This window comes from Anas acuta, chromosome 11, assembly GCF_963932015.1.
Source record: "Anas acuta chromosome 11, bAnaAcu1.1, whole genome shotgun sequence".
NCBI lineage: Eukaryota > Metazoa > Chordata > Aves > Anseriformes > Anatidae > Anas > Anas acuta.
The window spans coordinates 9,388,060-9,408,314 of NC_088989.1; the positions used below are offsets into that span (position 1 = coordinate 9,388,060).

The following is a 20,255-nucleotide window of genomic DNA, read 5'->3' on the forward strand; positions in this document are numbered from 1 at the left end:
ATGCTATTTACTATTAAGAATTCACAGTCTTATCTTGAATAATCATGGTAATTTTTGCCAAATTCCATACAAGTCTCTCCCCCCCCAAGAAACAACTAATAAATACTTTGATATAAAGCTTTGATCCGCCTACTTGCCAGACAGTAAGTATTTATTAAAAGTTAAGTTTGTCTTCCAGAAGGCCATCACATGCTAAGATAGAGAGCAAGCAGTTTGTTTTTACCCAATTCTGAAAAAACATACAAACACACACACATATACAGAGATAACTCAATCTTAACCTACCATCAAGCCCTAGCCCACTTTACATAGCATTATTCCGCAGCATCACAACGCTACATTAGCTACACCTAATTAACATGGATTAGAAGCTGATGAAGCCCATTAGCTAAAGCATTCCATACCCCTACACACCCCAAGCCACGTAACTGAAACAGCGCATCGTCTAGCGCTCCCGTGCTAGCGCCAGTCTTTCCCCTTGACAAAAGCTATCTTCTGTTAAAGCCAAAGAATCCTGAGGTGGATGATCTGTTTCACTGCTTTTTCGTTCGTGCTGCTAGCTATACGTACTGATTAAACATTCTCTCTAATCTCACTGTTCACATGCATTTCTGCTTTAAGCCACCCTTCAGTGAACAGCATCCTCTCCCCTTTTTCCACTGTAATCAAGCTCCTGTGTTTGAGTTGCTTCAGTCTCAACACAAAATAACCAGCCTGTAAAGCTTCACAAACCAGCCCAGAACAAAACCAAAACACTCATGTGCTCCCCCACCACTCACAACCAAAGCAATTTTACTCTGAATGTTTCATGCTTTCCCCGTCCCTCTTCCCCACAACTGATAACTGCATTTTTCTGATCTAACCAGTGACATTCCTATTCCATTCTTTAAATATTTAAGAATTAGATGAACCTTTATACTACAAAGTACACGCATCAGACAGAGCCAGACATGTGCTACCAAAGACTTAATGATACCACCATTTATTTATTTTAGAAGTTAGAAACATTCCTGTATCTCAGCACTACCAGAATAGGAATATCAACACTTTCTTAATCCAACATACAAAAACTCTTCTTCTTTTGAGCATTTTCAGCAACCTCATGGTTCATCCATTTTCCAAAGACTGCAGCTTCTTTAAGAATATTGCTTATTTTATCTCATAGCAGGGTTTAGTGTCATCAAAACAGCACGAAGTTTTCCACAGTGTTAAAACTTAGGAAAAAAAAAAAAAAACATAATCTTTTAAGGACAGTTAAGAGAGCACCATTATTCAGCCTCCATAAAGCATTTAATCTTAAATTGATAGTTTGCTTTTCCTTACACCAGTGACAGTTTCAACACCTATAAAATTTCAGGTTCACTTTTATACGTTGTCAGATGATGACTATTTTTATGCCGAAGAGATACAATCTGGCATTTCCTACCACAGAAGACGAACACTTTCTTTTGTTTTAGCTCACCAATGAAGAGCTCTCTTTGTTTATGACTATTTCAGCATCGCGCAGACAGCAGAGCTGCTCCTATGAATACTTGTGGCTTGTCACAGAAGGCACTGGCATCAAGAAGTGCTGCGAGAACAACTCGTGAGGGTCCCTGTGTTAGGGACCTACACCTGTGTTAGGCTGCGTGCAGATTCCACAAGTTTAGATGGGGTAGAAGGGACTAACGCATTCACAAGTAGCCCAGACTGCTTTGAAAGAGCTCCTGGACTGAACATAAAAGAGCATTTAACTTAAAGCAATATTCATAGGTTACTAACAGTAACTTCTTGGACCATAGCAGCCTTTAGAGCACACGTCCTCCTTCGTAGTAACAAGAACTCCAAGAATCCCCTACACCAACCCAGCACCCTTCAGTAGAGCTATCTTCAACAAGAAGCTGCTGTTCTGAAACAGGAAACGTTTCTTTTGTGTGTCCACACTTCGAATGTCCCTCCTGCACACCACTGTGCTGTGTCTAAGGTCAGTTATGTGTTAATTGAGGAAATTAAAATGAGATTAAAAGACTTTGCTGTGAGATGATTGTATTACAAACCCTCCCTTAGGTCAGAAGCCTTGTGCAGTAACACTGAAGTTTGTAATCACAGAACCATCTCGTACCTTTGGCACAGTGCTTGTTTTCACTTGTGCTGTGGGAGCCAAGACAGCAATCAGGTGAAAACAACGAAAACTGCAGTAAATTAAAGCATTGTACCAGAAGAGGCCAAAACAGCCTAATTTCCTCCCTGGAACTGATGGCAAGTGACATCAGCAGCGGGAAGACATCAAGCTGCACGTTCCATGGTTTTGCCAGAGCTCACTTCAGACAGGAAAACTACTCAACTGTTTTAAGGAAAAACAGAAGTCTGCTGAACATGTGCATAGACTGACCTGGGGCACAGCCTTGATTAAGCACTAGGTAGGAACACTCATCAGGGGCTGCTTCACAGCTCAAAAGAAATTATAAATTTTCTGGCTTTTTTATTTATAGTTTCACCTTCTAGAACCAGTCAGTTCTCTAACTTAAATAAATACTTACTAAATGATTAGTTATCAACTTTATATCAGTACTGCTTAACCTCATTCAGCATTCTACTTTTCCTGCAGTAGGGGAAAGAAAAAAAAAAGTACATGTTCATTCATATATATGTATGAATGCCATATACACACACAGACACCATAAACACTCTAAGAAGAATGCTATAAAGCTGCTCAACTTCCCAGTTTCAAAAACACTTGACACTACTTTCAATCACCTAACTCCACAAAAGTAGTGACATACATATCTGCTAATTAAAGCCTGCACTACTTTTCCAACATGAAGGTACACTGCTCCGTTTATTTCATAAATGGATTTGAATCAGCTGCATTAATAAATCATTTCTGTTGGTCAAAGTCACAAACGTGATTTATATCAAACAGCAGAAACCACTACTGCCACACAGCTGTACTACTGCTTGTTAGTAGCTCCTTTTCTCACTTGGAAAATGAGAGATATAAAACCTCAAACACAGACTTGTATGAAGTGATGCTGGGAACTAATGATCTGAAATGTTTTTTGGGGATTTGGTTTTGTTTCTTAATACTTTCCAACAGTGGAGAAAACAAAACAAAACAGAGGGATTTCTCAAAAATTCTTCAGTTTGACACTGAGATTTTATTTGAAACACCTGACACTGGAGTTTGGCTTACCATGCCTAAATGACAAGAGTTGTGACCATCACTACAGGCAGGTGGGAACACTCAGCTCCAGACGTGAAAAAGTATACAAAGGAAGAAGTACACACATATTACCTGCTTTTACCCTTGCTTTCAAAACCAAACCAATAATTAAGGTATTTAAGCCAAACAATTGACAATAAAATTGCTCTCCCAACTTTACAAACAGGATCTAAAAGAATGCTTTTCCTACAGCGCGTGGGATCCCTTCTTTGTTGGTGTACTGAAAGTGACTGGCAAAGAACAGCACCAAGCTTTTAAAAAGTTACACTTCCACCCAAAAGCACAAGATATTTCTCTCTACTATTTATAAGCTTTGTGAGGTTACGAAACATGCTAAAGCTTGAAATGAACAGAGAAGTGATAACAGTCTTTCTCCCAGCTATTGCCATCTTCTTCTTCCACACACTAAGAACTTTAAATTCTTACAGAAAGGATAAATAAAACTCAAAGACCTGCTCAGGGTCACAGGAAAAAATTCAGGGACAAAGGAAGAACTGGCATTCCAGGCATGCATGCAGGGTACGAGATGTTACCACTCCGTACTAGAAACCTTAAAAACTTTATTTCTCCTCCTCTTCCACAAGGTCTTTGCTTTTTACTGGGATCTGTGAACACTTCCTAACTGAACTGGGGGGGATGCATAGCGATTGCTTCTGATACTGGATATGCTTTTTAGTGGCACAAATTCTTGTGTGCACTACAAAATTATTTTCTTGAATCTCTATCTTCTATGAGACGTTCTAACCAACCCAACTACTTTCTGAAAGTTCCCTCATGGAAGATGGAGCAAGGTTTACAACAGGTCGCACGAAGTCAGTGGAATAGTACCCTGAGTTCAAACAGCACAGGGATATAATGCCAGCAGTAATACAACAAATCAGAAGGTGTCAGTGACTTCCAGAGTAATTTCCCATCAAATCATGGCACAAAACCACCCTGTGTGAACAGAGACAAAGAGAGAAACAGTATGTAAACTGTCCTTATTTAACAAGTCAGTTACGATTATCCAAGCAGCATGTGAGTTGACACTATAAACTATTAAAGCTGAAATGCCAGCAGCAGAGCGGAGCATAAATCCGAGGCGTGACTGTCTCTGCGGAATGCTGTATCGAGTTACGATAAGGAAGTGCTAGACTACAGCTGTCAGCCTGTTTTTCTACACACCAAGATGTTAATGGACTTACATGAATATGAACTGCCGCTGAGAGGAAATGTAAAGATTCAAGTACCAAGTTTTAAGGATTTCTAGTAATTAAAATACAATGCTAGAGGAAAAACAGGACTTTCACGATCAAATATATGATCATACTCTAATAGACGCTGATCTGAACTTGCCTTTCAAGAAGTAAGTAAAATGAGAGGGTTCTCTGTGACAAGCACTAACATAATAGTTAAATATCCACAATTTCCTTCAGGATGTCCCTGCTTAACAGGGGCAAATTCCACTAACCCCTTCCAGACTGCTGCTTGCAAAGGGGCAGTCCAAGCAGGACTACAAACTACCATGTTTTTCCCCCAAAGACAGTTCTGGAACCAAACAGCATGCAACTGTTTCTTTCAGAAAAGCAAAACAGTGACATGGACGAGGGTTTTTACAGACACAACTTATATTATTATTTACCACCTCCCATCCTCCCTGAAAAGGATAGAAATTCAGGTCCTGGGTTAGAGGCAGACAGGAGAGATCCTGCCGGTGTCAGCTGAAGCACGCCAGATATCCAGAGGAAGACAAAAGGTCAGGGAACACTAGGGAGGAAGAACCTTCTTTAAAAGGATGAGCGGAGGTACGTGAAAACAAAAAAGGAGAAAAATTGAGACCGTGATCCAGGATTGCCTGTGTACACACATGCACTTAACCTTTCTGTAAGGCAATTTTATATTTATTAAGTTGTAAAACAATAACAGCAATTATATTAAACGCTGTTTTCCTCTCTACTACAGGAAAACAGAAGCACAGATATTTTTTTCATTCCTGGTATTTAAAAATAGCTCTCAGCAGCAGCAAGAAATAATAAAATATAAAACCAAATAGCACCACATCCTGGTCTCCGGTTTAATTGATTTTTTTTTTAATTTAGATTTTAATATTACTGACATAAAATGGAAAAACACCGTCTGGAGGCCTCATCTTAAAGGAGCTCCTGAAAACTTTCTCTGAGCTTTTTAAAACCCCTCTGATAGGAAGAATGTATTAACTGCTTCTAAAGGAAAAAGTTGAGTCAACAAGCAAGGCAGCTATGTCAGTTAAAAAAAGATGTTTCATGAAATTATTAAAGCTGCTATGCTATTTCGGGTTGGCTGTTTTTTTAAGCAAAGAAGAAAAATTAATTTGCTTTGGAATGGACAGACTTTAAATAGCTGATAATTTCAAGAAACCCATAAATCTTAGCTTGGTTCTCTCAGGAAATTTGGGGAAGCCTCTGGTTATAGCCTCTTGGTCAAGAACTGCTACTAAAAGGTTTGTGCGTGTGGTTTGCTTTCTGTTGTTTTGAGGTTTTTGTTTTTTTTAAATCAGAGATATTTTAAAAATAACATACCACCATTTCAGTATCCTCATTTCATGAGGGAGTGCACTGTAGTACATGGCATGATTTTGCTTATGGTGTCAGCAGGTATTAATTCAATACCAAAACGGACTGTGTTCCTGTTACACAATGAACCCTGCGTTTGGAATTCAGGAGTTAACACAGCCTAACCAAAGCCTAAGCACAGGAGAATGAATGCCTATCAAGCAGCACTCCGTATTATCTGACATTGCAGCGGCATGACCCACACACCCTTCTCCTATTTCTTGCTGACGTGCTTCAGAGATCCAGCCAAACACTGTACCTTTTTTTTTTGGAGTTCATTTTTATGGGTGTGCTCTATATCACAAAGACCAAATGATTACAATAATGCATGCGTTTGCTTTACAGACATGAAATTAGACAAATTCCCAGTGCTACGGCCCCATCTCAGCTGAAAGGATGCATTTCACAGTGCTTAAAGATATCACAGTGCTGATAATACAACTGAATTGTCAGGGACTGAAATGAAAGGCGTGGATATTTTTCAAGGATTATAAAGTAAAATCATACACTAGGCGGAAATGGAAGGATGCTGCAAAGAACTAAGAGATATGAAAAGAAACTGACAGATCCCTGAAGTATTGTCACAAGAGACAAGACACCAGGAAGCAAGGCAAGATGCAGTAAGACAGCCTAAGGTGACTGCTGAGTGTAAAGGGGAAATTTAAGCTTCCTCCTAAAACCCAAGTGAGGAAGAAGCCATTTCAGAATTAGGGAGGCCAAAGGCCACATTAGTAGTATCAAGAATGTTTTAAAATAATGTTTGATTTGTAATCCTGACGTAAAGTAGATGACAAAAAGTAAAGAGACTGAACATACTCTGGAAGCAACTTCCCCAGGGATCCTTTCACAATGAAATAGCTGGAGAGGGTTAAAGATGAAGTTGAGACTACGGAGTAACAGAAACATCCCAGTGAGAAGAAATAACTGTACTTTTTTTTTTTTTTGAAATACATGCTTCAGGCAAGAAAATATAGCGGCATCTTATCTAGGGAACGAGGAGGCAGTTCCCATGTGGCAGGAAGCACGGGCAACTCACCCCAACTCTCGGTGTGGTGGTAAAAGAGGCCCTGCCACCTTTCCAGCCCTGCTTTCAAACCTCACCTCGCCAGTGTCAAGGCTCCCATCACACCAGAAAAGGTAGATATTGGGGGGAAAAAAAATCTGTAATACCTTAGGATATTTAAGATCTTTGAAAAGCAAGGACAAACTTCAGAAGTGCTGTTTAAAGCAATGTTCGGCTGACAAATTCAGTTCTTTTAAAGCAATACTTTACTTTCATGTTTTGAGTGATTTTTTTTTTCCATTTTTAACTCTATCTCTGATTTCCTGGACACTTAGAGAAGACTTAAATTCATATCTTCGTATCTTTTAAACATCAAACCCTTCAGACCTTTGACCAGGTCTCTATCCTTTGACGTGCTGTGAGGTGCAGAGTCATTGCTATATGTTAAAACTTGACAACACAAACTTCTTTTGGCTCGCTTGTAAAGCTGAGTTTCACTGACCATACTTGGAAACCTTGGGGTAATTTCTAAATGAGTCACAAAAATGTCATTTAGCTACGCCTAGCCAGCTACTCCATTTTGATTATTTCTGAGCAACTTTCACAAATCTTTCCACAGATTACAGAAGCGAATAGCATACAGGTGAAGGTGACGTGGATGATGCTAAGACCCAAACTGGCCGTGGGGCTTGTTTTTTCCATTTTCAGAAGTCTCATTAAAGTTCCCCTATCACCCCAAACACCCAAGCACAAACTTTAAGGACAGCAGCCAACGACACCAAAGACGCCAGGCCTGGACCCACTCACTGCTGCCCTTTTCCCAGGCCCCAGGGGCAGCCCCGCGCCCCCTCTCACCCGGGCTACATTTTAGAAGCGCTCCCATCAGGCGGGCATCGCCCTCAGGATGCAGCCAACATCAGGGGATCAGGCAACACCGAGAGGAGGGAAGCTACAGCTCCTGCTCACACAGGAAGCCTTCTCCTTCCTGCCTCAATAAGTACCCTAATATACCTCACGTGACATCTGCAAATCCCAATTAAGTACCCGCACACGGTTACACAGCCTTTGTCAGCAAGCAACTCCTCAAATACCATCCTACATTTCAGCTATTACCCACTGCCTCATATCCGTCCCTTAGGCATGGGCATATTTTAAGGCACAGCAAATGTTGTATGCGTTCCTAATACTTTTCTAGGTACGTTTGGCATTTAAGACAACTTCAGTTAGACATAATGCTGTATTTTTATTTGGATGCATAATGAAGAGCTCACTTCCTCTTATATGTAAAGGAAGAGGATGATGATACACAGATCTTCTGATTTAGCAATGAAAAACAAGGGAAAAAAAAGAATTTTGATTGCTTTTCTGTTTCCACCAGAAACCCAACCTTAATTTTACATTCGCTGCATTGTATTTTTAAAAAGATTCCATCTGCTCTGTCTGTAGCACACATTAATATTCAGGACACATCTGCAGTGTGCAGACCAAGCTTTTAATTGGAATCATGTCACAGCTACCATCACACAACACTGAATGTAAATGTTGGATATCTGCACTTGGCAGCTGCTTGGCAGGCTTATTATACAGTCCTACGGAGACCGATAGTGTCTTTAAATAATGTGGTATCAGGGCATAAAAGGTATCTTGAAAAAATCAAATATTTACTATCGTGAAACAGTTTACGGTGCCATTCATACCTAATAGAGTTTACCATACACTTTAAACTACCTATAAGAAAATATGTATATTCAGCCATAATTTTCAGAGAGACAACACATTGATACAATTGAACATTCACATCTTTTATTATGAGAGATATTTAAGCAAAACTAACTTGTAAACAGAGGACAAAGAAAACTGAATTTCAGTGCAATCGAAACTGTGTAGTCAAGCTCAAAGCATTTACATAAGCCAAAACTCTAGCACTACTAAGCATGCAAGAGCACCTAAATTCAATTAACAGCTATGCTCAATGATTTAGGACACTTTCTAACAATGTCAGACAAATTATTCTGGAATGAACAATACCGTCACCTTTTCAAAAAAAACAGGAAGCTAATGACAACTTCACTTGCTTCAAAGCCTTGCCAAGCCATGGTAATACAAAATTACATTTTCCCAGCCATCTATGGATTTTCAGCTTGTACTCTTCTGTTAAAGTTTTTAACAAATGGGGCAGTGACCAGCAACCTATAGAGAAAAATGTATATACATACATAAACTAGAGCTATCCTAACACCAGCAACTAGTTGGTATGCTGTCAAGCTGATCTTACACGCACTGCAAGTTATTTAAATCTCAGGTCCTATGTCCCCTTTACCTACTAACAGCTACACTTGCTCTTCATACAATACACATGTTCTTTGTGAATTTGTCCTCTTCCACTGTTTTTGCCATAGTATCATAACAAGCACTTTTTGACAAATCTAAGAAAACTTAGAGATCATTGCTTGTTAAGATAGAGGTGTGTCACCACAAAAATAATTAAACAAATACAGGCAACAGAAAGTCATCACCATCCAAGTGTTCCGACTCTAATGCCCTTCTCTGATAGCCTAATTGGCTTAACAAATACTGCTTAACGTCAGCGCAGCTCCAACACAAATAAGCAAACTACACTGACCAAAAGGGGAAAGCAACTGTGTGTGCTCAGAGCATACATACATGGTCAGCCTCAAGCCTGTACTCGCACTCTGCCATGTCTTGCACATCCACCACCATTTCAGAGCACATTTTGGTAGAAGTGCAGCAATCAAAATCGAGAGACAGAGCAAGGTTTCGGTCCCAAACCTGAGCACACAGCCAGCCAACAGATGACCACTGATTATATCAGCAATTCCAATCTGTTTCAGTGCAAAGAAAAAAAAAAAAAAAAGGTTAGCCTGAGCTTTCCTTCAGTGGCACAGCTGGTCTGCTTGTGTTTGCACTCGAACAGAAAGGAAGACTTAACGTGGGCAGTTATGGCCGAGATGCAGTATAAGCAGCTTTTCCTTTTGCATCTTAGCTATTTACAGTCTCAGATAAAACAGATTGGAGTCACTCTCAAAGTCAGGTACTGCATCTCATGTGACAGACAGTCAGAAGCAACTGTAAAAAAAACTAGTTCTACAAAAGAGCAACTCAGAAGGAAAATATGGAGGAAGAGAATTGAAGCTCAGCAGAAACAACCAGCAGCACTGATAGGGCGTAGTGTTTTATATGCCTCGCATGGATGTTACACAGCTCTGCTTGTCAGGTCAGCCAGAGCTCAGGACTGTGTAATTATAGCTAGCTAGGTAGTGGGATTTAAGAACAGCATCCTACAGCTAAAAAAGGAGGCACATAAAAGCCCATGGTTCTTTGGTTGGGTCACTTCTAATTTCATTACCAATTGCTACTGCCATTACTGATTGGGATGATAAATATAGCATGTTTTTACATAAGATAAAGCTGGAATGAATTGTGCTGTCATTTGATTTGATCTGTACAAAAGAGCAAGAGGAATTTCAATTAGAAACACTAGCATCAAGCGTCACTTCAAGCTGATTCAGAGCTTAATCTCACACATCCACATTTAAATCAGGGCACAAGAACGTTTGTGTATGCTAGGCAAAATACGCTGGGTTAATGGCATGCGGGGCTGCGTTAGTGAAGTGCTGCCAGCAGGTTGAGGGAAGTGAGCTTTCCCCTCTACTCAGCCCTGGTAAGGCAGCACCTGGAGGAGTCCTGTGTCCACTTCTTTGCTCCACAGTACGAGAGAGGCAAGGACATGCTGGAGACAGCCCAAAGAAAGGCCACAAAGATGATGAAGGTTCTGGAGCACTTCTCCAATCAGAAACGGTTGACAGAAGGCTCTGTTCAGCCTGGAGAGGACAAGGCTCAGGGCAGATCTTACCAATGTAGGGAAATACCTGAAGGGAGGATGCAAAGATGATGAGCTAGGCTCTTTTCAGTGGCGCCCAGTGACAAGAGGCAATGGGCACAAACCAGAACAAGGAAGGATCTGTCGGAACATCAGGAAACTCTTCCTTAATGTTACAGTGACCAAAAACTGCAACAGGTTGCCCTCTAAGATAGAGAAAGGCTGCCTGGATGTGGTCTTGCCAAGCAGCTCCAGGTGGCCCTACTTGAGCAGGGGGGTGTTCAACCAGATGACCTCCAGGTCTCTTCCAACTTCAACTATTCCGTGATTTGGTAGACACCAACAGCTCATCAGAACTAGTACTTTGTTTCTTATTCTACTGAAGCCAAAAAATGTTAATGAGCATCCCCATTCTGGACAAACCTCAACATATTTATCAGCCCTCCTAGCCAGTGCCAGAAAAGGCGCCTATTGATTACCCACAATTGCCTCTGCGTCCTTCCCCATGTCACCGTTCTCCAGGATTTAGCACTCTATCCTGTAAGTATAATCACCACTGAAGAGATTCACCCTTGCCTGAACAGCACGTGAATGACCTTTCTGAAATTGGCCTTTCTCAAAAGTTAACATTTTAAAGAGCTGGCTCAATTTTTCTCGAAGTCTGATTTTAAAAGGTATCAAAATTGGTGCTTAATAGAAGACCAAAGACTTGTTACTGTATTTGTGAAATAAAAAATGTATTCAAACAAATAGCATCCCCACGTGTGAGATGGTCAAAAAAATTTTTGAGCAAATCCTATCAGTACCTTATAGCATTTCATACCAAAGCCATAAACAACTGAACAAGGTTTTCTAAAAAAATTAAAAAAAAAATCTAGATATACTTGCAACTGATGTTATTGGTTTCCAACTTGGAAAAAAAAGAAAAAAGAAAAGAAAAACCTCAACTCCTATATAAAGTTTTATCTATGGTAGTGACAGAAAAGGTGCCACTAGGCATTGGATTTACAGGATTTTATCCTGTAGTGGTACCTTCAGAATAACAAGTGCTGGGCACAGGGATTTCTGCCTTGCTTCTTCCTTCTTCCAGGTGAAACACCTGATGACACCAAGCAAGTCACAGCCTTTTCCCACCGCCACAGCAGGGAGCACAGCCTCAGGGAGGATGATAACCAGAGGAGTGCTGGGTGGCACGGACGGATGAGATAGTCTGGTGTACCTCCTGTGCTATCACAGACTCTGCAGAAGCATTACTAAAATCACCGGCAGTTTTGTGCTTCTGTACCACATACTGCTGTATTAGCAGCACAATTATCCATCAACGATCCGCAAGTGGATCTTGTTCCACTCAAATATAATTGGGTATGAGTTTCTTTTTAGCAAACAATGTATAAATAAATTTGAGTGGGTTCTAAATATGCATGATTTAGTTTTTATTTATTTTTTTAAGGTTAAAACTTCTTATCTGGGCAACGTTCTAGCTGTCATATACAACAAAATGATAAGCAAAAGTAACTCCTGTAGCACATCTCAGCATAATGCATTTTATAGCTTTTTCCCTTTCAGATTTATGAATGCAATAATATTAAGTCAAACATTAACAAAGCTTACTTAAACAGAGCATAGCTGTAAAAAGAGTAATAATCTCCACGTAAGAATGCCTTTTGATAGACGATCTCAGATGAAAACAAAATAAAAAAAGCCAACAACAAAATACACTTCCAGTAATTGCACGCTGTGTATTTTTACCGGAAGATTTTGTGGAAAAGAGGAAGGATGAAGGCAGACAGCTTTGTCCTATTTCCTAAAAGGTAATAGAGAAATAAAAGTAGAATAAAAATAGTAAAAATCATTGTGTTCTCCCCATCTCATGGAAAAATCCACTTTTATGCCCAAGAACACTTCTAGTCCCTGCAGAGGGGCACAATTTATCATTCATCCCATCATAAATATGCCAGTAGAAATAGCAAAAAAGGTCCCTAGCCAAAGTGAGCTGCAGCAGGTGGCAAGTACTACATGGTTCAGCTTCCAGATGAACTCATTTTTAGTAGCAGAACTTGTGGTATAAAGCTCCTCACAGTCACTGTTACATTCTACTTCAAAACAAACAGCGTGCACTGCAAATCTTTTAGCTATGAGCACTTAATAATGTCTACATGTAAAAGCTATAAATAAAACAAGATGCATGACACAACACTTAATAATCAAATAACTTCAGCAGTGAGAAATTAAAATGACTCTGCAGGGATATGACAGATGCTTATACAGAGCACAAGAAAAATTGAAGCCCGTACAAATATGTCTGCTTAGGATAAAGTTATACAACCTCAAGGGTTAGAATTAAAAACATTATAAAAATTACACCCAGCGATGTTTAATTTCTATACGACTGATAAACTGAAGTATTTAAAGTAGCTCAGTAGTAGTAAGTAGTCGTATTTTAAAATAAGAATCCTTGCAGAAGCTTCCCCAAAGGTGCTAAAGGCAGAGCAGTGAATGTTAATCTATGTTAGTGAGCCATCTTTCATAACTTATCACTGAGAAAGCTTTCAGTCTTACAAATGCTTATGAATTTTAATCAGATACATTGATAACATTAAGTGATAAAGAACTGTTACTTACAAAAACAAAAAAACAAAAAACAAAAAAAAGGAAACTCCGTCACCTTCAAATTCTCATCCAAGGGCATTGCTTGAGCCATCCTTCGCACAGACACGCTCTGCATGTCCATGACAACCCAAGACTGACCAGATCCCCACACTACAGCACGTCCTTGCAGAAGCAACTTGTCCTCAATGAGCAGGATTAGCAGAAGCGTTGCCACAGAAATGGCAGTGTTTAGTGGGGCCTCAGAAGGAAGAAAAAACAACAACAACCACCAAAAAAAAAAAAGCCACGATCACCAAATATTTGTGTTTTTCTTTTCCTCGAGATCTCTCCTACAGAACAGTTTTCTGAGAAGGAAGCAGCAAACAATATGCTATCCCAGGGGAGGAAGAGCCAAAATGGAAATGAAGGGCCATGGTGACATCCTGCTTTAGAGCAGTCTGTTAATAGATGAGCACCATGAACGAGGATCTCAGCACTGCAACCTATCCAAAAATCCAGATGAAAAGCCTACCAAGTAGCTTTCCAACCTTTATCCAAAAGATACACAGCTCATCTCCCCACGCAAACCCCATGTATGTGTTTAGAACACCCTGCAAGAAGAGCAGCAGTACATTGAGCTTTGCAGTCCTTCATAGCACGCCTCTCAGATTCACAGTTCAGAAAGAAATTTGGTGACAATTCCTCAATTTTGCTGGTAAGGCCCCTCACTGATCATGCATTGTCTTGGGCTGAACCTCACCACCATCCACACAAAGGAGTGCTGGGCTCTAGTTCTTGTGAGATGTCCTCAGAGCAAAACCTGCTATCGTGCCAGCTGGAAACCGAGTTCCTGGAGGCTCTGCACCATTCTCAAGGAGAAGCACCGTTGTTCTTCAAGCCACCCTCAGAAAGTCAGCAGGAAATAAAGGGAAGGAACAGTAGCTTGAAATTTTTTTAGCAAATTCTAACAAAAATAAAAATGATTTGTTTTCTTCTTTATCATAAAAGCACTGCTAAAGAAGGGATATCTGCAGTCCCTCCCACATGCTGTCAAGGAAGGCTGTTTGTAGAGCTGTCTTCCCTCCTGAAGGGAACTTTTAAGTCTATACTAGAGCCAAATGACCACTACTCATCTTCTGCAACATCTACATAGAAAAGAAATGTCCCTGGTATGGAAAGGGCTAAGAGCAAAACTGCTACTAACATAGTGATGGGCTTTATTATATAGTAATTGATGTATATTTATGAAATGGACCAAATCCTAGCAGTATGAGAACTGTAAGACAGGCAGTCCTCTACATCTCCTCTGCCTTCCAACTATCCTATCTGTTAAAGCAAACAGATCACCAACATTTTTACCTCCTCTAAAACAAAACACAAATGACCACAAAGCAGCTGATTATTTGTGCAATAGATTTCTGGAGTTTTCTCCTAAAAGTCCCTTTTCCAGATCTGTACCTTAAAAAGAAAAGGCTTTTTTTTTTTTCATTAAAAAAATCACCTAAGCACACACCCTTTACTAGAATTAACATCTTGGTGCAAGAGTCTTTTATGCATTGGTCTTTTGTCCATGCTCAGGTTTCTGGAATTCCCCACTACTTCCTTTTCTAACTTGCCCTGTCTGTTTCATATTGCAGTGATACATACATACACTACAGATTTGCCCTGCACTAGAGTGCGCCAGGTGCAGAGTGCAGAAGAGGACGCATCACGTACAGTGGAACTGATGGTACCTGAGAAAAGAAATCAAGCCTAAGCCTGTGTGAACCCAGATACAAGACTAATATCCCACTAAATGAGGAACTAGTAAGGCTGTTGGAGCTGTATTTGCCATTGCCTCCTTTTTTCCGCAAAATAAAAAAATTATTATGATCATTCATGAATTGGAAAGCGTTACTAAAGCCAGTGAGACACATTCATAGCTCATCTTGGCTACGCTTCCAGCCTTTATTTGAATAATGAGCAACTGCTCTTTGTTAAACATTAATGCTTTTTAATGACTGACTGGTGAATAACTTGAAGTGAGCTTGTTCCGTCGCCTCCTCCTCTTCCCCGCGATCACCATTGCTCTATTTTAGGTAAGAGGGTACAACTAAAGTTCACTGCCAGCAAAAGGGGACGATGGGACTGCAACACTGACAGAACTTCCATCACTCTAATACTTGCTTATTAAATTAAAATAATAGCACAAAGACATGCTAATATGAAGTGCAATATCTAGTATTGCAATACGAAAAGCTCCTTTAGCTTAACTTTAGAACCAGCTAGAGGAATCAAACTTTAGGAGTTTCATATCATTTGTCTTACAATAATTTTCAACAAGGAAACATGAGCTTGTCAGAATACAGCAGTTATTTACAAAGGCTAGTCATCCACTTCCTTTCTATTTATTTATGCCCTTTTTAGAGGGTAGTACACAAAGAAGGCAGTTTCTATTTGCTCAAAGTTAACAGCAGGATAGTAAGAGAGCAGAAACTAGGTCTAGAATTTAATTCATCTATACAGCTATAGCCGGTCTCAAAAGCTCTTTCACGAAATTTCAAGTTTCACAGTTAAGTGAAGAGCTACCAGCATGCAACAGATCACAAAAATCAAGTAGTCTAGAGTGGAAAAAAAGAAAAGTATTGCTTGCCCTCATCCCTCACATTTTAGGATGTACAGATTACTCAAGAAAAGCGGTTTGATTATGTCAAGTCACTGAGAGCAAATTTGAAGCAGCAGCTATCTTTCTCAATGGACTGTAACAAACTTCCTAAAAGATGTTACAGAAATAACAGCAGTGATGATGGCCGAATGCTACAAGTAACTCTGCAACTATGCAATGGCAAGATTGCAAGGAACTTATCTTTTATAGCTAACGTCCAAGTTCCTCCTTCCAAATGTAAATTAATAGACATGCAGCAGTATCCAGTCATGCCTGCACATTTCAGGCAGCTCATCTATAACGCTCCGTTCCTCAGCCAGCCAGCAACTTGAATCCTCTCACTTCACACTTCCAGTTCTCTTGCTATCTTCGGTAAGAAAAACAGGTTACATCTACATTTTAGGTCAATTTCTGTTTGTACTGGAGACTGTACTGGTGAAACCTCCTTTTAGGCTTCTCTGAGATACAAATGGTGACTTTTAACACAGTGATGTAGTTCGATGGGCAAATCCTAGTCTAATTCTGCAACAGAATAAGTACAATTTTGAGAACAAACAATGGAAAGCAAGTCTTCTGTGATAAGCAAGTATAAAAGCAAAAAAGAAAAAAAAGAAAACCAGAAGAAAAGTTTTATATATTTTGTCCAAGTAAGTAAGAAAAGTGAAATCGGTGTTCCTCACTACTTAGTTTTATCTTCAAAGCTCCCCTGAGCAAACAAGACCACTGTAGGCAGAGAAGTTCCATTAGCACTACCGGTGGTTACTCTGAGTAATCCTTCAGATTTCAGTCCGTGAGAGCTGGCTCTGCAAAAGCAAAGACACGTGCAAGGACAGCAGCTGCACAATGGTCGTCTTTCACTTGGTATTTTTTATGTTACACACGTTCGAGACACCATGGTGCCAAGACCCAACAAAAATTGCACTATTAAATGCGGAACTATATTCCCCTTAAAATATTATCAACAGGAATGCATCACTGATATTTCACTTTATAACTGATTTAATGTTCTTCATGGAGTCCGAAGAATAAATAAAACTCTAAGCTTTCTTCTACACCTTCAGAACACAAAACTTACACATACATGCTTTTTAAATAGATTATGAAGAAGATGTGTATTTATTTCTTCGTATACTAAACTCAAAGGCTTAACTGTTAGATCATAATCTAAAGCTTCTTCCTCCATCTTCCTAAAAGGCTAGGGACTAGTTGATTGTAACTGAAACAAATTAGTTATAATCACTATTAAGCCATATCAGCCAGTCAAATTTCAAAGGAAAAAAAAAAAAAAAAAGTAGCAGTAATAATTATCAAATTATGAAAGTATCCACTATGCTGCCTAGATTTTTAAATAGAGTAGCTATTCTTTGGGATGAACTTGCATCACACTATTCAATAACACTGTAAAAAGGTGTTCTGCAGAGAGAGGCTCTTCTAATGTCACAGACAAAGAACAGAGTGAGAACAGCACTACTGTGCTTTATTCCCAATAAATTAACAATTATGGAGGAAGTAGGTGAAAGTATTGCTCACAAGTTCAAAGTATTTTAATTTTAAAGGTGACTGTATCTCACAGGGACACCTGCAATAAGCCATGAATTACATCTGAGAAGTTGAACAGTACTCTTCACGAGAACCACTATTCTACTTATTCCATCCTCTAAAATTCTTACCATCTGATTTTTGTAATTCAATAAAATTTCCTTGAATTATTTCAGGAAAACATCAAAGACTTATGCCTGACCTGTAAGTCAATGTAGGCACTACATAAATTCTTTGTGGTTGCACTAACACAATAATTCCTCAGGAATTCCAGAGGACACATCATCCAAGACCAGAGTAAGAAATCATCAGCAAATGATGCTCACGAGTAAGAACAGTGGTAAGTAATCCGAAACTGGTTTAAATTAACATTAAGCACTTCTGTTGGCAATTAAGAAGACAACAATTTCAAAGATGGACTGAGCTCTCATTCAGTATCACTTTCCAGATCTAACGATGTAAAAGAGCATGCTTCCGTACTTCCTTCTGGGCCCTTCTGCTCAGACATCCTATTGATGTTTTAAAGATGACATTTAGCAAATCCTTGAATTTGCATTGAGAAGCACAGTGCAGAACTAAACAGCATCTTTTTACCTGTTCCCTCAGATTCATATGCACCATTTTCCCTCATAACAATAGAGCACACAGAAGAGGATTACTTCACAAGCAGTGTATAAGAAGCGTTTTCTTTTGCTCAGGGAGCAGCTGAAAAGCACATGACATTTTCTCCAATACCAAGGTGAAACCCCAGGGAAGAAAAAATATGGAATTTGCACTAAATAACTGTCATTAGTTAAAATGTCTGAGCTGCTCCAGCTAGTACATATCTCAATAATGTTTTAGTTCCACTGTTGGTTACGCTTAACATCTCCAAGAAGAAACACAGTGTTCTTCTTTTATTTTAATTACCACCCCAACCGAGGAGACCAAATGGAAAGTTAACGGCGCAGCACCCTGCACCTTTGTGCTGCTGCCTTAACTGCCCAGGAAGGAAAACTGCCTTGATTCCCTCAGGTTTGTCACTCACAAATGGAAAGCCACTTCTGTGGCTTTATTTCAGGGCCTTAAGGCATCCATTCAGAGGTTCCCTGTTACAATGGGAAGTGTTGCGGTCAAGGACACTTTGTGCAAATACGTACCCATCCTTGGTTACATTCTCAGCCTGGTTTTTGAAGCTGTCACTTTGAATCTGTTCCCAACTCTATCCACTTGTCAATTTTGCAGTTACACGAATCCAACACAAAGGCTCTGAGGAAAGCTTTGTATGCATCAACTCTGCCACAGCCCAACAGCCAAAGACTTCTGAAGGTTTTTTCCCTCCACTATCATCATCACCTTTCCACACGTTCCTTACACCCTACTCTGCGGAACAGCCACATCCAGATGTCCTCTTGCTCGCATACACAAAAAGGACACAGAACAGAGATGAAACTCCAGGAGGTTCAGAGAATAAACATAAACCTGGAAGTAATTTCTTAAGTGCCACAAAAGAATGTCAGCCTTTTTCCTGGTCTAGTTAGTGTCGCTGACTCCACTGATGTGCCACTATGGCAGAAGGGGGACCACTATGGCTACACGAAGATATTTGCCATGCTGCTTATTCCAACAGCCCAGAGTTTACACTAATTTTAAGTTATTTTCCCTTTTATTACCATTTGCACTCAAAACATATGAAGAAACACAACTTATCCAAAATGTTCCCTGACTCTTAGCATGCAGATGCAGCCTAGTGAGACACTCACATTTAATATTATGCTGGAAGAAGAAACATGAAGACAACCACATTACTTGTGCAGACATCCTTCATCCAGCCAACATATATAACTAGGTTACTTATTTAAATTAGCTTTAAATTTTCCTAATGTAGTATTTTACAAAAACACCAGTTTCATCGTTATATTTAGAAATGCCCATGCAAGCATTTCTAAAACATCCATTTGACCTGTCTTTGCAACTTGAAGCTAACAATGTTGGCCCGGGAAAACAAAATGAAATTAATTGAATCTTTCCTAAGTTGTCCAAGATGAAAAAAATGCATGGTATTAGAGCCCGTCCAGTGGGATTATCTGCGACTTTTTCAGTTTGTGTTTTTTATCTATCTTTAGAAATGATCCTTTAAATACTGAGCAGTCTGTAAGTACACAGGATCTGGTCTCCCATAACAATACAGAAGTATTTTCCTGTAAAGTTCACAGAGGACAGAGATATCAGAACCTCCAACTTCATCGGTTTCTAGTTAACAACGTCTTCCATGACACCATTACAACAGAAGTCTGAAAAAACACACAGCCTTGGTAGATCATCCCACACTCTGTTAAACAATGTGGAAATTGTTTCCTTGACCCTACAGAGAAGCTCTTGCCTGCCGTTAACTAGAACACGGGACTATTCCTTCCCCGGTTTGTTGGAACCAGCAGCAGGGAACGGCGCGTTTTTGCAGATAAGGAGCACACCAACACCCACTGACAGTGCCGCCCGCCTCCAGGGCTCTGACCAGCACAAGCGACACTGCGTGGTTCTGTTAGTTCTCCCTCTGAGACAGAGAGATGACGAGCAGAAACTTGAAGCAAAGGAACCACTTTTCAGCTTTGGAAGCGAAGAACTATTTGAGAAGCTGTTTAGCACCATAAAGTTTATAAATTTCCATCTGAAAACATTTAACTCCAGAGGACTGCTTCAGCTGCCAACATTGGCCAGGAAAACATTACACTTACTTCCCGGGAGAAGACCTTTCAGAGCCTACAAGAAGAGGAGCTGATCGCGAAATAAAGTTGCCTTCAAGAACATTAAAAATAAATAAATAAATAAAACACAGAAACCTTTGTTCGCGTTATAGGTCAAGGGCATAAGACCTCCACTTGAAGTTT

The 20,255-nt window shown here is 39.8% G+C and overlaps 1 protein-coding gene across 1 annotated transcript in view; it reads right to left on the reverse strand.

The window, feature by feature from the left end:
* The window catches only part of PRKAR2A (protein kinase cAMP-dependent type II regulatory subunit alpha), a 56,814-nt gene that overhangs the window by 35,589 nt on the left and 970 nt on the right, over positions 1-20,255 (reverse strand). The gene's annotated exons all lie outside the window — the stretch shown is intronic.